The following is an 18,506-nucleotide window of genomic DNA, read 5'->3' as shown; positions in this document are numbered from 1 at the left end:
GCTGCTCTATCTTCCCGTGGATCCAAGAAGAGGGAGGGAACACCTGATAGAATGATGACTTGGGGATGGGGATGGCTGATCTCTGAGGATGGAGCAGGCCCCTTCTTTATGCCCCAGACCTTGTGCAGGAAACAGAAGACCTGGCCCCTGCCCAAAGGGACTCAGAGTCTAATCAGCTTTACTTCATATCCTCTCCTTCATCCACCCTCCACTCCATCCTCACCTGGCCCTATCCTGGACCAGGGCTTCCTATCTCCCTTGGACCATCCCAATAATACCTACTCCACCATCACCCACTGAAGCCCAGCCCCTGAGATCTTCCAGTGGCCAGCATTATTCAGGGTTCAATTACAGAGTCGTTGTAGATATTTCAATATGGGTCTGAGCTAAGGATGCATCTGATGAGGACTCCTATTTCTTTAAAAAAAAAATCCATAATGGAATTCTCACTCCTAAATATAATTAACAATGATTGATTAATACTAATCTTCTGAGCCTCTCACCTTTCCTAGCTGTCTTCCTTCTGTCTCACTTTCTTCCTAAAAAGAGGCAGGACCATGCTATAGCCCCTGTTTGAAGTCCTCTTTGGTCTCCTTTTTGCCTCCAGAATAAAGTCTAAACCTCTTGGCCTGACACCAAAGATTCCCACCACCTGGCCGCAGCTCACCTCTTCAGCCTCCTCTCCCGGTCAGCTGTCCACACTTCCTGTGCTCCAGCCACCAGAACTTAACCACCCTTCTCTGCTCACACCCCACACCATCTACCCACGCCACGTCGATCCTGGCAGTGCCTCAGCCAGGAGCATCCTCCCCCTTCCAAGGCCCCATCACCCTCTACCACATTTTCCCTCATGCTCCAGTTACAATGAAGTGCTCTCTCCACCCACAGCAGGTTACTTCGAACTGTACTATGACGTTTATTTCATCCTATCATGAACTCTGCATGTTGTTTCCCTCTTGGTCTAACTCTATCCCTCCCACTAGATGGAATGGCAGATCTCATTCATTCACCTCTGTCTTTCCCCCAATGCCTGCTTCAGTGCACGTTACCCAGCAGGTGCTATTTAATCTGTGTTTGTGGACTGACAAATAAATTGTCCTCTTGGGTGTTTTTATAAGAGAGCTTGTTCTCTAATAGTTCTTCAGGTGGTATTGCACACATGCCAGCCATCACACATGCCCAGAGGCATGATCCTAGCGTTGACATGGAATCCCATGTTGAGGGCATGAAATGCCCATGCCCCAGCAAGGCAGTACTTTCTTGATATGGGGGTAGTTTTAACTTCGGCATCCCGTTGATGGGAGACAATTGTTGTAGCCCACAGGCATCTTGCAGGCAGTGCCCAGCCAAAACAAGTTCTCCCTACTGAAATCTGAAAGGCTGAGAATCCCCTTCTGTGGCCCCGGGGGACGGCCACTGTCAGAGGAACTGCACCAGCTGCAGACCCAGCCTGGAGGGGGTCTATGCACCAGCCGAGAGGAAGTGACACCAGCACAGCAGAAGTAAAACCCCCCATGCTCATTCAGCCGATTGGGGGCCCGGCTCCGAAGCACCACCCACACCCAGCAGGGCTAGGAGATCTCTGCCCTGAACACACCCACCCTGAACCATGGAGGCTGACGGGGCCAGCCTGCCCCCCATCACACAGCAGCAGCGAGCAGCTAGGAAAGGGACCTGACCCCCTGCACTCCCTGGACTCACATCTTCCACTAATCACGGTGCAACTCCAGGTGTGGCTGACCCCATTCATTCCCCACCCCCTCCAACCAGAAGCATTTCACAGCTTTCTCTCAAAAAGATCCAACTCTACAATTCTTAGTGAGATGTCGATTTTACTAACACTTTGGTGGGAAGACAAGGAAGACATTTTATACATCGCAAGGTGAAGCTCCATAAAAACCACCGTTAAAGATTCTCTGTTCTCTGCGTATGTTCCCCCAGCTTATCTCGTTTTGTCACTTCCCAAATTCTTCTACTGTCCTCAGCCCTGGCCTGAAACCCTATTGAGCAAAAAAGGCATTAAGCATCTACTGTAACTGACGTCTGTCCCTTGGCGGGGATGAGAATCCTCGCTCTCCATCCAGACACAGCTTCTCAGCTGCTGATCAAATTGTTCTCCATAAGTCCCTTCTCCCTCTTTGCAAAACAGATTCCTTTGTGGAGGAGAGATTATACTACTGAGAAATTAAGTTAGTCTTCACAGTGGCGCAATAAGTTGAGTTTTTTCCATCGATCAGGCACTGTGTAAGGAAGGCACTGACATGCGTGACTTCATGTAATGTCCCCAACGACCTTGAAAGGTAGGTACCCCCACTGTTAAGGGGAGAAAATTTAGTCCCAGAGAGATTGAGCAATGAGCCCAATGTCAAACAGCTAGTAAATTAATGAAAGACAAGTCAAATTTTTTTAATGAGCAAAGATTTGAATAGACATTTCTCCGAAGAAGGTATCAAGTGGCCAACAAGTACGTGAAAAGACACTCAAATCATTAGCCACTGGGGAAATGCAAATCAAAACCACAGTGAAATACCACTTCATACCCACAGGATGGCTACACTCAGAAAGACAGATAGTAAGTGTTGGCGAGGATATGGAGAAGTTGGAGCTCTCGTACGCTGTTGGTGGGAATGTAAAATGGTGCAGACACTTTGGCAAACAGTCTGGCAGTTCCTCAGAAAGATAAATATAGGGAATTCCCTGGTGGTCCAGTGGTTAGGAAGTGGTGTGGCCAAAAAAAAAAAGATAAATATAGAAGTGTCATGTAACTCAGCAATTCCACTCCTAGATATCTACACAAGAGAAATGAAAACACGTGTTCACCTAAAAACTGTACACAAATATTCATAGCAGCGTTATTCATAATAGGCAAAAAGCAGAAGCAACACAAATGTCCATCAACTGATGAATGGAAAAATGAAATATGGTATATCCGTAAATTAAATATTATTCAGGCATAGTGCTGATTCGTGCTACACAATATACACGAAACTTGAAATTATTATGCTAAGTAAAAGAAGCCAAACACAAAAAGCTACATATTGTATGACTCCATTTACATGAAACGTCCAGAAAAGGCAAATCCACAGGGACAGAAAGTAGATCAGGGGCTGCCTGGGGCTGGGGGAGGGGAAACGGGAAGGGACTGCTTTGAGTGCAGAGTTAATTTTTTTTTAATTTTTTGTCAGCACGGTGGGGTCTTAGTTCCTGGAACCCGCACCCCCTGCAGTGGAAGCACAGAATCCTTTTTTTTTTTTTTTTGATATTTATTATGTTTATTCATAATTTGATTATGCTCGGTGGGCAGCACATCTCCAGGAGCCTCCCGGAGCCTGGGGATCTGAGCTACGGTCACAGACCATGCAGGAGGCTTCACTAGGGTTGGGAGGCTGCGGGCTTTCCCTGGTGCTTTCCCACGTGCTGACAGGGAAGGAGAGGGTGCGACCATCACCATTTCTCGAGTCAGGACTTTCTCCTTTCTACACTTCCTCCATGCCCTGTTAGTCATCATCATCATCATCCTCTGGAACAAAAATATGCTCCTCAAGCAGGGCAGCAAAGTTCTTGCTAATGAGCGTCCCGACAGAGAGAAAGGGGATCACAAGGGAGAACACACGGAGAAGGGAGAAGGACATTTCACCGGTTTGGGCAAAATGGAGCCGTTGAGAGTAACGGCGACTGACCTCATGGTACCAGACTCCGAACTGAGCCGCCGCGTCCGCCGTCCGTCGGAGACCTCACCACCTTTCCTCGGGCTCAGCCGGCTCCGGAAAGCCCCAGATGCGACGGGTGCCAACGCGAGCCAGCGAGCCGCTCCGGACGCCGTCTCCCAGCTCCGTCCCTCGTCTGGGCACCTGGAAGCACTGAACCTTAACCACTGGACCGCCGGGGAAATCCCCGAGTGCAGAGAGTGATGCAAATGTTCTGCAATTAGACAGTGGTGATGGTCGCCAAACCTCGTAAATATAATGAAAACCACTGAATTGTGCACTTTAAAACGGTGAATAGGGGCTTCCCTGGTGGAGCAGTGGTTGAGAGTCCGCCTGCCGATGCAGCGGACACGGGTTCGTGCCCCGGTCCGGGAAGATCCCACATGCCGCGGAGCGGCTGGGCCTGTGAGCCATGGCCGCTGAGACTGCGCGTCCGGAGCCTGTGCTCCGCAACGGGAGAGGCCACAGCGGTGAGAGGCCCGCGTACCGCAAAAATAAATAAATAAAACAAAACAAACAAACCAAAAAAACGGTGAATACTATGGTATGTGAATTACATCTCAAAAACAAACCAACAAAACAGCTGATAAAAAGCCAGCCAAGAGTCCAACCCAAGCCATCAGCCTCTTGGTCCTGCACTGACACCCCTTAAAACGCCCATCACAGCCTCACACCACCAGAGTCCCTCATGAGGAGACTCCCACACCCACATCTGCTGCTGAGGGGCAGCTGGCATTTTTTTACCGTGTGACTCTGGGGACAAGGCCCCATCCTTACAGCTAGCTGGGTGGGGGCGTGGCCTGGAACACCCCCAGCCTGGCCAGAAACCCGTGACTTCACTCCACAGGACAGCCCAGGTCAGCCAGATCTCTCTCTCCCTCTCTCTCTCTGGAGTCTGGAACCGGAGAACGAGGGACTGAAGAGGTGAGCTGTGAGAGACGGACAGAGGGGACATGGGGGAGGCCTGCACTCAGAGCAGCCCCGGGAGCTGGTGAGCAGGTGGAAGTCGGAGGAAGCAGCAAGGATGGATAAGCCAGGGAGGGCAGTCAGAAGAGAGCAGGAAGCGGCTGTCTTCTTCCTTCCCAAGGCTCTGTGGGCTCCTTGAGCCACACTCAAGCTCCTGTTCTGATTCCGAGTCCCCACGGTGTCTTTACAGTAGCCACCTGCTCAAGGGAGGTCTGTTCTTTGCACTGAAAAGAGCCTGATGACACCCAGAAGGCATTTGTGGACCCAGGTTGGATAGACCAGCTCCCCCAGATTCACGGCCTTAGGGATGGGTTCTTTCGTTTACAAAGAAAACAGCAGATCTCAATGGTCTCTTCTGGAGCCCAGCCAGGAAAGCATCGGGCCATCTGCCTGAGATTCCATATGTAGGACTCCAGGACCCATCTTAGATACTGGCCTCAGAAGCCCTTGCACCTGCCCGGCAACGAGAAGATAATACACAAGGCGTAGGTTTCCACAGTGCGGACCAGTTACCATCTTGGTATCATTCTTTACTCTCCTTTGTCTTCTGACTTATTTGCTATGATTTAGCCTCTGCAATCGCCTCAAGTTAACCCAATTTTTTACAGACCAACAATTGGTGTGGAATAATAAAGACAGTCAAACTAAATATCTTATCTGGAGTGACCTTGAACTTATTAGTATTCTTCAAAGTAAGGAGAAGACATTTCACATCTCACTTTTAATGAGGAAAAAAAAACTGTTCCTGGAAATATTTACCTTTCATCTGCTGCGCTGAGAGATGGGGGAGATTTGTCGTCTTTGATCTCCACTTGTTTAATTACCGGGAAATGAAGTGCGCGCAAGCCAGCAGGATCATGAAGTCTCACTCTTGCTGCAGAAGATGGCAGCTGGGGACCCAGCAGCCTGGCATTTTATTTTCCCAGATCAAAGCTGAACCAGCACCAGGATGGAAGAAGTATCCCGATGAGATGCGCCTGAAGAAGAACCAGGTGGCAGAGACTTGACCAAAGGGGTCACTGGACCAGCATCTCCCATGGGGTCTCCCCTTCTCGCCTCCCACCCTAAGAGAAGGGCACGGTGTAGTCCAGGGCCCTGTCTGGCCTGCCTGATCCAAGTGGCTGCCTGCACACCACATGCCAGGCCCCAGCTTGAGGCAAGCCCAGCACACCTGTGCACCCACGGCCTTAGTTCTGACCACTTTCGACACACTACTAGCACCTGACTCCACCTGTGCTGGACCTCCCAGCTACAACCTCAGGTTGGTCCTCTTCTGAGCCTCACCTGCACAGCTCAGGTGAGTGAACACCATCCCAAGGAAAAGACCAGGGGACCGAAAACAAGACAAAAGCTGGCCTTCTCCGTGGACTGCCCATGACATGGAAGCTGGAATTTGGCCTCTGGGCATGCAGGGGCTGATGGGTAACCACGGGATGAAGGTGGGTAACATCTGGTGGGGGGGGGCACTGTCGGTTGTGATGGATAGCATCCCACCATCCTTAGCACAGGAGTAACTCCACGATGCTCATCTCTAAAATGAGGGTGTTAAATGAGCCATTCTTTTTTTTTTTTTTTTTTTGCTGTACGCGGGCCTCTCACTGTTGTGGCCTCTCCCATTGTGGAGCACAGGCTCCGGACGCACAGGCTCAGCGGCCATGGCTCATGGGCCCAGCCGCTCTGCGGCATGTGGGATCTTCCCGGACCGGGGCACGAACCCACATCCGCTGTATCGGCAGGTGGACTCTCAACCACTGCGCCACCAGGGAAGCCCTAAATGAGACATTCTTGAAGAGCCTTCCCTCTTTAACATCATCTATCTTTATGATTCTATTTACTGAGCCTCTTCTGTAACCAGAACTGTGCTAGCTCCTCCAGAAGCCACATGGGTTGATCATGGCGGTGGTGGTGGTGATGGTAGCTGCTCACATTTACTGAGTCCTCACGATGTGCCAGGTGCGCCAGGGGCTGTACAAAGATTAACTCATTTCATCTTCAGAAATCCCCATGAGGTCAATACCATTATGTATTATCCCATTTGACAGATGAGGAAACTGAGGCCAGAAAGGTTCACATAGCTGTTAAGTGACAGAGCATGCTGTCAAGATATTATACTTCCCTTACATTCCAAACAAGGAGACAAGACAAATCCACATGAAACAACATAAGAGAAAATATGATGTAGGATTAAATTGTGCAGAACAAATGTTAAGCCCTAAAGCAGGAATCAGAAAACTATGGCACATGGAGCAAACAGTCCACTGCCTGTTTCTGTAAATAAAGTTTTATTGAAACACAGACACACCCATTTGGGGCATACTGTCTATGGTGGCTTTCATGCTGCATTGGCAGAGCCAAGTAGTTGAAACAGAGATCATGTGGCCTAAAATAGTCACTGTCTGACGCTTGAAAGTTTGCCAACCCCCTCTCTTATGGTGACCAACTGGCTGGGTTTGCCCAGCACTGAGGGAGTTCCTGAGATGCAGGACTTTACGTTTTTAAAACCAGTAAAATCTTGGGCAGACTGGAACAAGTTGGTCACCCTACCTGCTCTACCACAGCTCAGAGGAAGGCAACATCCCTGGGAGTTGCAGAGTTGATAGAGGTGAGCCTTGAAAAATGTGCAGGATTTGGATATATGGTGGGTGGGACATGGGTAGGATAGATGGAGGAAGAACATTTGAGATAGGAGAGAGCAGCAGGAGCCTGGAGAAAAATCAGCATGAGATGCTCATGGGACAGCGAGGAGAGAGACGGGTCTCCCTGAGCAGAGAATGCCCGTCAGGAAGCAGAAGTTGGGCCCATTAACTGAAGACTCCACAAAGGGTAGCTCATCATCATTGGTGGCAGTGTAAACAGGTCCCATCAGCTGGACAGTGCGTAAGTATGCATCAAAATGTTAAATGTGCGTGTGCTTTGACTGCCAATGGGGGAGACCCCAAATCAACACCCCACCCTGTATCCAAGCCTTCTGAAACGTGACTTTGTGGTTCCTCCCATCTTTACCTCTTAAGGTTGCAGTCAGCCACGTGATTTGCTTTGGCCAATGCGATGTTAGTGTACTGGTCTCAAGCGGACACTTAAAAAAGCCCTTACTTGTTTCTGCTTTCCCTCTTCTTCTGCCTTTGCCCTGAGAACATGTCTGGGCCACAGAGCAAAGCTGAGCCACCCGAACTGTCCCAGCCAAGACCAACTGAGGCCACCCAACCTGCAGCTGACTACAGACATGTGAGTGAGACCAGCCAAGCCCAGAACAGCCCAGTCAAGCGCCACCTAAATTGCCAACCCCCAGATTCAAGAGCAAAATAAATGCTTATTGTTTTAAGCTACTAAGTTTGAGGTCGTTCATTGCACAGCATTATTATGCAACTAGATAACTGACCCTGCCTAATCCTTTTTTAGGAACTTATCCTAAGGAGGTAATTCAATGAAGAGGCAAAGATGCATGAATAAGGATGTCCCTTACAGTGTTATTTACAATAGTTAAAAAACGGAAAACTTCTTTTGGAAAGATCTAAGTGCTCAGTAATGGTGGATTGGTTTTCAAAAATTAAATCCATACAATGGAATATCATTAGCCATTAGAAAAGGTAATATATATCAATATTTATTGACATGGAAAGATGTCTACTTCATGTTAAATGAAAAAGTAGATGGAAAAACAGGTTTTAAGGTGGATCTATTGTTTTTATTGAATATGAGAGAAAGGGAGGGAGGGATGGAGGGAGAGATCCATGCATCAAAATATTAACAGTGATTATCTTGAAGTAGTTGGATTTTTTTTTACTTCTTTATCCTATTCTGTATTGTATGAATTTGTAAAATGATAATGTATTATCCTTACAGACAGAAAAGAAAATGTCACCAAGAGAACCTTTCTCTCTACATATATAAAAACATGGCTTTCTAGTCCGTAGTAAACCTCTGCCCTCTCCACCAACTCCACTTACTACTGACTCTGGAATGAAATCTGACTGACCTTGAAGTTGCCCTTCTTGCTGACCCAGGAGACTAGAACCCACGTTGGGAGATTGAGGGGGGAGCACCAAGCCCCAATGATGAGGCTCTCTGTGGAGATACTGAGGAAAAGTTTTCCCTTCCAACCATCTGCAAAGAAATTACCCCTGAAACCAACTCCAACCATGCTTTTAAAAACTCCTTGCATCCAAGTAGTAATATTTTTGGAGCGAGATCTACTTTACAATATTTTATTAACTGCAGTGTTGCAACTAGAAGTCCTTTGTAGCTGTAGGTCTCAGGGGCCTTCCTGGGACGTTGCACTTAATGAGGTTTATAATTCAATATAACTACATCTGCATCTTTAATTATGCCTAACATTTAATCTTCATTGCTCCTCTTGAATTGGAAGAGCTACAATTAGATCTGCTGTAGTTTAATCTGATAATAAACATCCATGACATTTAGAGAAAAAATGTACTCATTTCATTAGAGTGGCCGACACATTTACCATTTGCCTGAACTGAACAAATACTCTCAACAGTCCTTCCAACTGTAACAGAGAGCATGGTTTTAAACTATCCCCTGTAGACCCCTGGAACTCTAGAGCTGACAAGGACCTTGAAGGTTAAGGAGTCTAACAGCACTATTTTTCAATGGAGGGCACTGAGGCCCAGAGAATCTAAGTCATTTGTTCACTGTCACACAGCAAGTTAGCAGATAGAGGCTATTACAGGAAATAAGTCCAAGGATTCTTGAATCACTGCCAGGTGGTCTGTTTGTCATTCCTCTATTGCCACCCTGGCATATATGGCTAAAGTAGGACATAATTTTTTGTTGACATTCCTCTGAGCAACCCCCACCTCCCTTTTTTTATGGAATCCAGACAAAATGTCATTCAAGTACCTGTATTGAGCATCATGCCCCAATCCCAAATTCAAAGCAATAACAAATGAAATATAAAAAGAGAAAATTAAAAAGACACACCCTCATTAAAAACAAAATAAATATCTCCAAGGACCAAAACTCAAGAAAATAAAACATTAAATGAACTGAAGATTGGAGCTATTTGGCTGCAGGTCTAGAAGGAGGCAGAGGTGGTTAGGAGTTTAGTTCCACTGAAAACCAAAAATGCCCCATTTAAGACCAAGGATGAGACTCAGGCTCTTAGATTTAAGCTGGGACAGAGGCTAATAAAATAGGGAATGATACAGTTAGACAATCTCAATTTGGCAAGCATCATAGTAATAATAATAATAATTCAGGCAAGAATCATTAGCGGATGCTAAAACTTGTGGATAAAAATTTGAGGATAAACAAAATATTTACATAGTCTCAAAGACTTCCCCACAAAATGCTAATTACTTACAAAGGGGAAAACATTAACTATGAAAGTGGAGAAGTCTCGCGGACACCACCCGGACCAAGTGATCAAAGTTCACATCAGCAGCAGTGGCACAAAGAAGGACACGGCGTCACTCTCTTGGACTCCTTTCACTTCTCCAGTCTTCCTATTTTGCCCTTAACTCATTCTCATCTGTAAACCCCTCTTCTCTCTGCTTCTGCACCATCTTGAACCATCACCTCTAGTAGGCAGGGATTGGTCTGCTTAATTTATCTGGAAGGAGCTGGTCAAGAGACAGATGTTCCTGATTCCTCACATGTGCACCTTAAAAGGGCTTTTACCCCCAATACCTCATTGACCCTCACGGTCTGAAAATTAAGTAAAACATATTTTTCTCCCATTTAAAAAAAAAAATGTGAAAACCAGGCTCAGAGAGGTTAAGCCACTTGCCCAAAGTCACACAGCTAGCAAGTGGTTGAGCCCACGTCTCCTGGCTCCAGTGATAAGATGCTACAGTTGACGTGGTGGTTGACTCCCCGATATCCATCCCCCTCCCCCACTGTGTGGCCACAGTTCAGTTTCAGGGACTGACCCTGCCTCCAGGTCGGCCCCATTTAGTCAATGCAAACCCAACGAAAATGAAATCCCATCTCCCTTCTTCAGCAGCTGGAGCAAGAGCTCAGGCCTAAGCTGATCAGCATATGCCATTCCCCTGGGCCCGGGGAACAGTTCTAGCCAATGAGACACGATAAGAAGTCTGCTAGGGCTTCATGTCTTATGCTTCCTTACTTTTAAGAACAAGACTAGGAAGCTTCTCTCTCTTCCTAAAATAAATGGGGAAGAAGATAGCCCAGCTTGCTGCTGGCAGCAATCCTACAAAGAAGGGAACCAGCCCTAGAACAAAACTGACACTGTGGATGGAGGAAGAGAGAGGTAGAAAGGACCAAGCATCCGTGATGACCTTCTGAAGTGCAATGTCAGACAACCCTGGAAGCTACGTTAAGTTGGTTCATCTGTTCATTGCAATCAAAAGCACCCTACTGGGTGCAGTCCCCCTCTCCCCTGAGGCAGCCCAGCAATGGGGAGCCCAGCAGCCCAAGTGTCCCACTGAGCTCCAAGGTAATAATGACACCTGCCTCACCAGCCCCCATACACCCCCGCTGTCCTCAAATGGCTGTTTGTTGACATCGCTTCTCTTGAGTTTTTTAAACTTCACAAGGAAGGCAGTTCTATAGTGCTGTGAGCTCTCTTTCTGAGAAGCAGCCCTAGTGCTAAGGCAGGATGAAGATTCGTCTGTTCCCAGTACCCGCCACCCCTCTCTCCTCCCCCACAAAGAGCAGCTTTCCTCTGGAACCCATGCACATGCTGTTTATTTCTAACTGCACCAGCAGGTCCCAATCCTGTTGCTTGCTGCTTCTAGTTATTCACTTGGAGTCAGAGCTGCTGGGAAGTCAAAATTAGCCTTATTCTACCAGCATGAAAAGGAAATGCAGAAGCAGTCTTTCGGCTTCACAGGGGCAAGGAGCTGGGATTTTTCTCCTCTTCCTGTGAACACCAGGGCTCATGCTTACATGGGTCTATGATTACACAGCCATTTGGAAATTCTGTGAATTGGAAGCAGCGCTGTCACTGACTTCCTACAAAGAAGAGGCAGCAGGAGAAGTCTTCCAGAGGAGGGACATAGGGGCAGCCATCTGGTTGGAAGCCACCGCATTTACATAAGTTGTCTCTTCAGTTGAGGTGGTGAGGAGCAGTCTGTAAGGGGGGGCGGGGGGTTAATGACCAAAGCCCTGCTTGACACCATGTATTGATCAAGTTTTTTATTTAATTTTTTATTTGCTGTATTTTATAATGCTTTGACATCTTGGAGCCTTGCTGATCTTGGAGAGACTGACCCTCCCAGGGCTGACTAATTCCTAAAGACAGCAAACACCTTGCCTTCCGTATGCTATTCCTATGCAAACCGAACCAATCCAAAGCCCATAAATCCACCTCCTCCTTTATCTAGCTTTCTAATACCATGTTAATGTTTCCCCTGCCCTAAATCACCACCAGGCCGGGTGCCAGACATATAGAGACCACCCTTATAGCCCAGAGCCCACTGACGTTATTCAAACTATACAATCCTAAACTTGCCCAAACTTGCCTACCCTGCCCATGCATTCCTTCCCATGGAAACCTCAGTAAACGCTCTGACCATGCTCTCCCTTCACTCCTTCACTCCTGGCCCACCCAGGTGCTTCCCCATTTGGCCCTGCAGGGCACTGTGTGCCCCCTTGTTTGGGGAACTGTGAGTAATAAACTCTTCTTTCAAGGCAATTGTTTCCGTGTCTGTCATCTTACCACATCTAATTAAGCCAGATCAGCTAGCAAGAGAAAGACAGCATGATTGTAGGTGATGCCTATCACACTGCAAAGTAGGAATTATTAGCTCCATTTTCCATGTGAGAAAAGTGAAGCTCAGATGGTTGAGTAACTTGCTGATGTTGGTTAACAGAGAATATTGATCATGAGCTAAGGGTGCAGCAGTCGACTTCTTTTCATAGAGTTATATGAAATTTTAAAGATATTGATATTTGGTGGGAGAATTGAGTACTATTCATCAAAATGAAAATGTTTTATTTTAGGACTTCCTTGGTGGTCCAGTGGGCAGTACTCCATGCTCCCAATGCAGGGGGCCCAGGTTTGATCCCTGGTCAGGGAACTAAATCCCACATGCATGCCACAACTAAGAGGTCCACATGCTGCAACTGAGAGGTCCGCATGCCGCAACTAACATGCCGCAACGAAGATCCCACGTGCTACAACTGAGACCCGGCGCAGCCAAATTAAATAAATTTTTTAATGTTTTATTTTAGGAGGGAAATTTATTAGACTTAGTTAGTGGAAATGAAATATGTTACGTGAGTCCATTCAGAGGGGCTATTGGGGAAAGCTGACAGAATAACTCGGAGGAACTGGCCGGCATTACTCCATCAAATCTCCTGGGCTTTTTGTTTACATTCTTACAACCTCGAGAGGAGGTGAGCCAAGTTGGAATACAGCCAGTAGAGCAGAGGGTCCCGCTGAGATTGAACTTGGCAGCCCCTCTCCGGGGTATCCCAGTGACAAAACATGCCGCCCCCCAGCATGTTGGTGATACAATAAGGAAAGCCACATGCAGGAAGTAAACAGTCATCAGGGGAAGAGCAACACATGGTCTTACTCACTGCTACTCAAATCTGGTCTGGGGACCAGCAGCCTTGGCATCACCCAAGACGTTAGAAATGTGGAATCTCGGACCCCATCCCAGACTCGCCAAACCGGAATCTGGGATGGGGTTAACAAGATCGCCAGATGATTCACATGCACGTTACAGTTCGGGAAGTTCTAGTCTTTATGGTTCCACACTTGCGAATGGGGGACACTGGGGAAACAATTAGGATGTGGATGAAGAATGAGATCACAGATGGACTCAAGCTGTAACTGAAAGGGCTCGTACTGAGCCTGTGTGCTTGGCGCCTCTTTGGTGCCACGGACCTGATACAGCTCCTACTGCTTTCAGGGTTAGGTTATCAGGGTATTACCGACTCAGCCTGGATAATCCTTTGTCATGGGGGTTGGGGGGGGCTGTCTTGTACATTGTAGGAAGTTTAGCAGCATCCTTGGCCTCTACCCACTAGACGCCAGTAGCATTCTCCAATTCCATCCCAAACCCCCTTGTGACAACCAAAATTGTCTCCAGGCATTGCCAAATATTCCAGGGCAAGTGGAGGGGAAGGGGTGTGTATGTAAAATCTCCCCCTTCCATTGAGAACCACTGAGTTAAATAAAGCATTCTTATGAATTCATGTTGCCTCACCTGTTCTACCTGGGACCGTCAGTATAGGAAAGGACTGGGAGACGGTGGAATTTGTTTTTGCGGTCAGGGTGAATCCGCTGCTGCAACTGCCTTCCATCTCTCTGCTGCCACAAAGGAGAGGAAAGCCTCCAAAGGGATGGAAAGAAGGTCAGCAATAATTCAGAGGGAAGCCAGGATAAAAAGCCAGTCTAACTGGCTTCTAATGTTTCCCTCGCTCCATACCACCTCGCGCTGAGGGTGTGGGAAGTGCTCTGGATCATGAGCTATGAGCTGTTACGTTCTAATGCCAGCCCAGGTCCCACTGGCTATATGCCCTTGGATGAGTCACTTCCCCTCCATGGGCCACAGTTTCCTCCCCTGGGTTGGCCAAGGGAGTTCCCTTCCATTCCAGTCATTCAATGAAGATCCTAGAAATGATAAAAATCATGTGTGTCAAGTTCACAAGGCTGAATTCCCATTCGGGAAATAGAGATACAGATAAGGTTGAGTTTGTTGATTGTTGACTCCTAGCTAGGCTGAGAGGGGATGAGTTCCTAGAAGCTGAGATGGGAAGTCCAGCCATTAAACAACCTGGTCCAAAGGAGAAAATGGGCAGTGAGAGCAAGTCTCAATCAAGGCAGATACTGCTTCCATCTGCAACAGGGGGGTGTAGGTGGATGGCTGCCCAAGACCCTTCCAGACTGGACATTCTGTGGCCCTGACGCTGTTGAACTATCCCTCCCCAGGGGACACTCAGTAACCAAATCACCTTCGGTCCTAGGGCTCCCTTCAAATTATTTTCTGGAACCTAAATAAAACTGGGCCTGTCTCAGCACAGGGCTGCACATAAAGAAACCCAGACCCAACTCCTTACAGCTTTGGAAAGAAATGTAGGTCCATTAGAGAAAGCCTCTGGGAACGATCAAAGGGGAAGCTACAACACAAACCAAGGCTGCTTAAAAATAATATACATTTTCTCCCTGCAAACCTCCCAGCATACCTCGTAGCCCCCCTTCCACCTCAGCCACCCTGGCCTTAGACTAGTTACATCCTGTCCCCTCCCCACCTACCCTGTCTTTGTAGAGCCTTCTGGCTTGCTTCCACCTTCTATCAGTCTCCCCTTCACTACCTACCCTGAGTAGCCCCACAAAATCCCAGAAGCTGGTTCTATGCTCTGGAAAGAAGTGTGGCTGCATGAATCAGAAACTGAAAAGTATCCATGGGGCTTCCCTGGTGGCGCAGTGGTTGAGAGTCTGCCTGCCGATGCAGGGGACACGGGTTCGTGCCCCAGTCTGGGAAGATCCCACATGCTGTGGAGCGGCTGGACCTGTGAGCCATGGCCGCTGAGCCTGTGCATCCGGAGCCTGTGCTCTGCAATGGGAGAGGCCACAACAGTGAAAGGCCTGCGTATCACAAAAAAAAAAAAAAAAAAAAAAGTATCCATGGCTTAAGCACTCAAGGTCTTAGTTTCCCACATCAAGATTCTGGAAGTCAGCAGTCCAGGGTTTGTATAGCAATCCCCTTATTCCGCCCTTTCTGCCCCGTGCCAGAGCTAGGAGTGCTCTCTGTTGCCAAGACTAAGACAGCTGATGCCACACCAGTCATGTGTGATCCCAGCCCAGAAAGGGGGAAAGAGGATGAGAAGGGCCCACACTCCCCCCTTTAAGGACATTTTCCAGAGCTTTGCTGATATTTAGAATGTAGAAGAATGTAAAAGACTTTTGATCCTGTGGTAACAACGAGAAAAATCTGGACAAAACTTAAAATCCTACTTCTCTATGGGTCTAGCAAAGAGCTAAGGGTAGAAGGAGGTCTCGATGAACTGAATTCCGAAAAGAAATGAGCGTGTCATAGGTAAGTAGAGGGCCACAGCGGCTGCCCTACCTGAGAAGGGATGGGGAACCAGTCTGGAATGCATGTGGCATCCCTGAGGGGAGAGACTGCCCACGAATGAGGAGGAAGCAACCTAGCCTTAGGTGACTGTGTAGCAGTCAGTGTCGATCAGAGAAACAGAACTGCTACTATCAGAGAAGCGGGGTGCAGAATCAAGGACTCATTTCCTGAGTTTGACCTTACGCAGTATGAGGCACTGGTGGGACAGTCCCCACGGGCTGTTGCCTCTGTAACTAGTATTAAGCTTGAAATCACTAGAGGTCAGCCAGATGGGCAGCCAGAAAGGAAAATTGAACGCGGACAAAGGAAAGCACAAGTTGGAATCACAAGGATGAACTGGAACTTATGAGGACGAACTGGAATCCACAGCTGTTGGTCACACTTTCCAAACTGAATGCTCTGGATGAGTTATGGGAAAAGCTAGTAGTCTTCACCTCAGAGGTGCACGTGCAGCTGACCTACAACTCAGAGAAGAAGGGGATCTCGTGGGAGCTAAAGAGCTGGCCATTGAGGCAAGCGTTCCCGGTGCTCTTGCTAACCTTCAAAATGTCCAACAAGGTACCTGCAGCTTCACTTCTATCTGCCAAGCCTTGTGCAAAATGTCTCTTATGGCCTCAACTAACCTAGATGCACAAGGACGGGAATTCTTGGAAACATAGTTCGAGTTCAGCCAAACTTACAAAGTACAGAGTTGCCACAGACTGTGTGGGCTGGCAGGAGGATGTGGAATCTGAAAGAACCCCACATGCAAACATAAATTACTCAACCCAACAGTGCTGCCCTGTCAGAAATGTTGCCAAGGAAGGAAGGAGTCATGAAGACAGGGCAGGGAAGCAGAGACAGATCACTCAGTCCCACTCAGCTCCATGATGGTCATGGTGACTGGATTTGGGGGCCCTGAGGAGCTGAATGCACAGTGAACCAAAAATATCTGAAACTCTAATCCAACCTCCTCCCAATTCAAACACTGAGCAGATCGAAAAGCTGGAAGACAAATGGACTTATAACAGGTAAACTCTCAATCTAATGAAGGCTGCGGCCCAACCAGACTCAAGGAGGAATCTGACTGAGAGAGCCTCTCACCCTATCTGCAAGACAGAGGAGTGGGTTTGCATGTTCTGGAAAACAAACAAAACAAAATATTATACTTTATTTTAGTATACTTTAGTCTCTAAACAAAAAAAAATTATGAAACATGCAAAGAAGCAGGAACATGTAACCAGAACTCGGGAAAATCATAGTCAACAGAAACAGATCCACAGACAAACACTAGCTGTTGGATTAACAGACAAGAAATTTAAACCAACTGTTAAAAATATGTTAGGGCTGGGCTTCCCTGGTGGCGCAGTGGTTGAGAGTCTGCCTGCCAATGCAGGGGACACGGGTTCGTGCCCCAGTCCGGGAGGATCCCACGTGCCGTGGAGGGGCTGGGCCCATGAGCCATGGCCGCTGAGCATGCGTGTCCGGAGCCTGTGCTCCGCAACGGGAGGGGCCACGGCAGTAAGAGGCCCAAGTACCGCCAAAAAAAAAAAAAAAAAAAAAAAAAAAAAAAAATTACAAACATTGCTGAGAAAAAATTAAAGAAGACCTAAAAATTGGAATGACATACCACATTCATGGATTATAAAGACTTGATATTGTTAGGATATAGATTCTTCCCAGATTCAAAACAATCACATTTTTGTAGAAATTGAAAAACTGCTCTAAAATTTATATAGAAGTAAGTGTGAAGGACCTAAACTTACCAACACAACTTTGGAAAAAAAAATTTGGAAAACTCATACTACTTGTTCCAGAACTTACTATAAAATCACAACAATCAAGTTAGTGTGGGATTTGCATAAAGGCAAAACTATGAATGGAACAGAAGTTCCAGAACTAGATCCAAACATATACACTGCCAACTTATTTCTGACAAGACACTAAGGCAGTTCCATGTGTGTTTGCAGGGAGAGACCTTTTAACAAATTATGCTGGTACAACTAGACATCCACCTGGGGAAATGACAATGAACCTCAACCACTACTTCATCCCATATGCAAAAATCAATTTGAGATGGGTCACAGACCCTAACATAAAAGCTAACATTATAAAACTTCTAGGAGAAATCATTTGCAGATAGCTTCACAAATTTGAGGTAGAGAAAGTTATTGAAAAGCACACAAAAAGTGTAAACCATTAAAGGGATATTCATCACTTCCACTTCATCAACATTTAAAACTTCTGCTCTTTTGAAAAACACTGTTAAGCAAGCCACTGACTGAAGAAAATGCATGCAAAATATATATCTGATAAAGGACTTGTAGCCAGAATACATAAATAGCCCTTACAATTCAATAATAGTAAGAAAACCCAATAAGGGGGGGCCAAGATTCGAACAACTATTTCCCAAAATAAGATATATGGATGGCAAATAAACACATGGAAATGTGCTCAACATTATTAGTCACAGGAAAATATAAATTAAAGCTACAATTAGATGCCACGACACTCACACTGAAATGGCTAAAATTAAAATGATTGACAACACCAAGCACTGACAAGAATACAAAGCAACAGAACCCACATACCTGAGGGAATGTAAAATGATATAATCGCTTTGGAAAAAAATATGGTAGGTTCTTAATAAAGTTAAGCATACAACCTAGTGATTCAAGTCCTAGGTTTTTATGCAAGAGAAATGAAAACATATATCCACCTGAAGTCTTATACACAAACGTTCGTAGAACTTTTACCAAAATAGCCCCAAACTGGGAACCAACCCACTAGTTGATGTACTATTCATCAACAGTGAATGTATAAACAAATGGTGGACTGTCCG

At 46.8% G+C, this 18,506-nt stretch overlaps 1 pseudogene; it reads right to left on the bottom strand.

Moving 5' to 3' along the window:
• Positions 1-3,497: 3,497 nt before the first annotated feature.
• Positions 3,498-5,985, bottom strand: LOC132439719 (essential MCU regulator, mitochondrial pseudogene; annotated as a pseudogene).
• Between the last annotated feature and the right edge of the window lie 12,521 nt (positions 5,986-18,506).

Source organism: Delphinus delphis, chromosome 16, assembly GCF_949987515.2.
Source record: "Delphinus delphis chromosome 16, mDelDel1.2, whole genome shotgun sequence".
In the NCBI taxonomy this organism is placed as follows: domain Eukaryota; kingdom Metazoa; phylum Chordata; class Mammalia; order Artiodactyla; family Delphinidae; genus Delphinus; species Delphinus delphis.
This window is presented reverse-complemented; position numbering and strand designations above follow the sequence as displayed.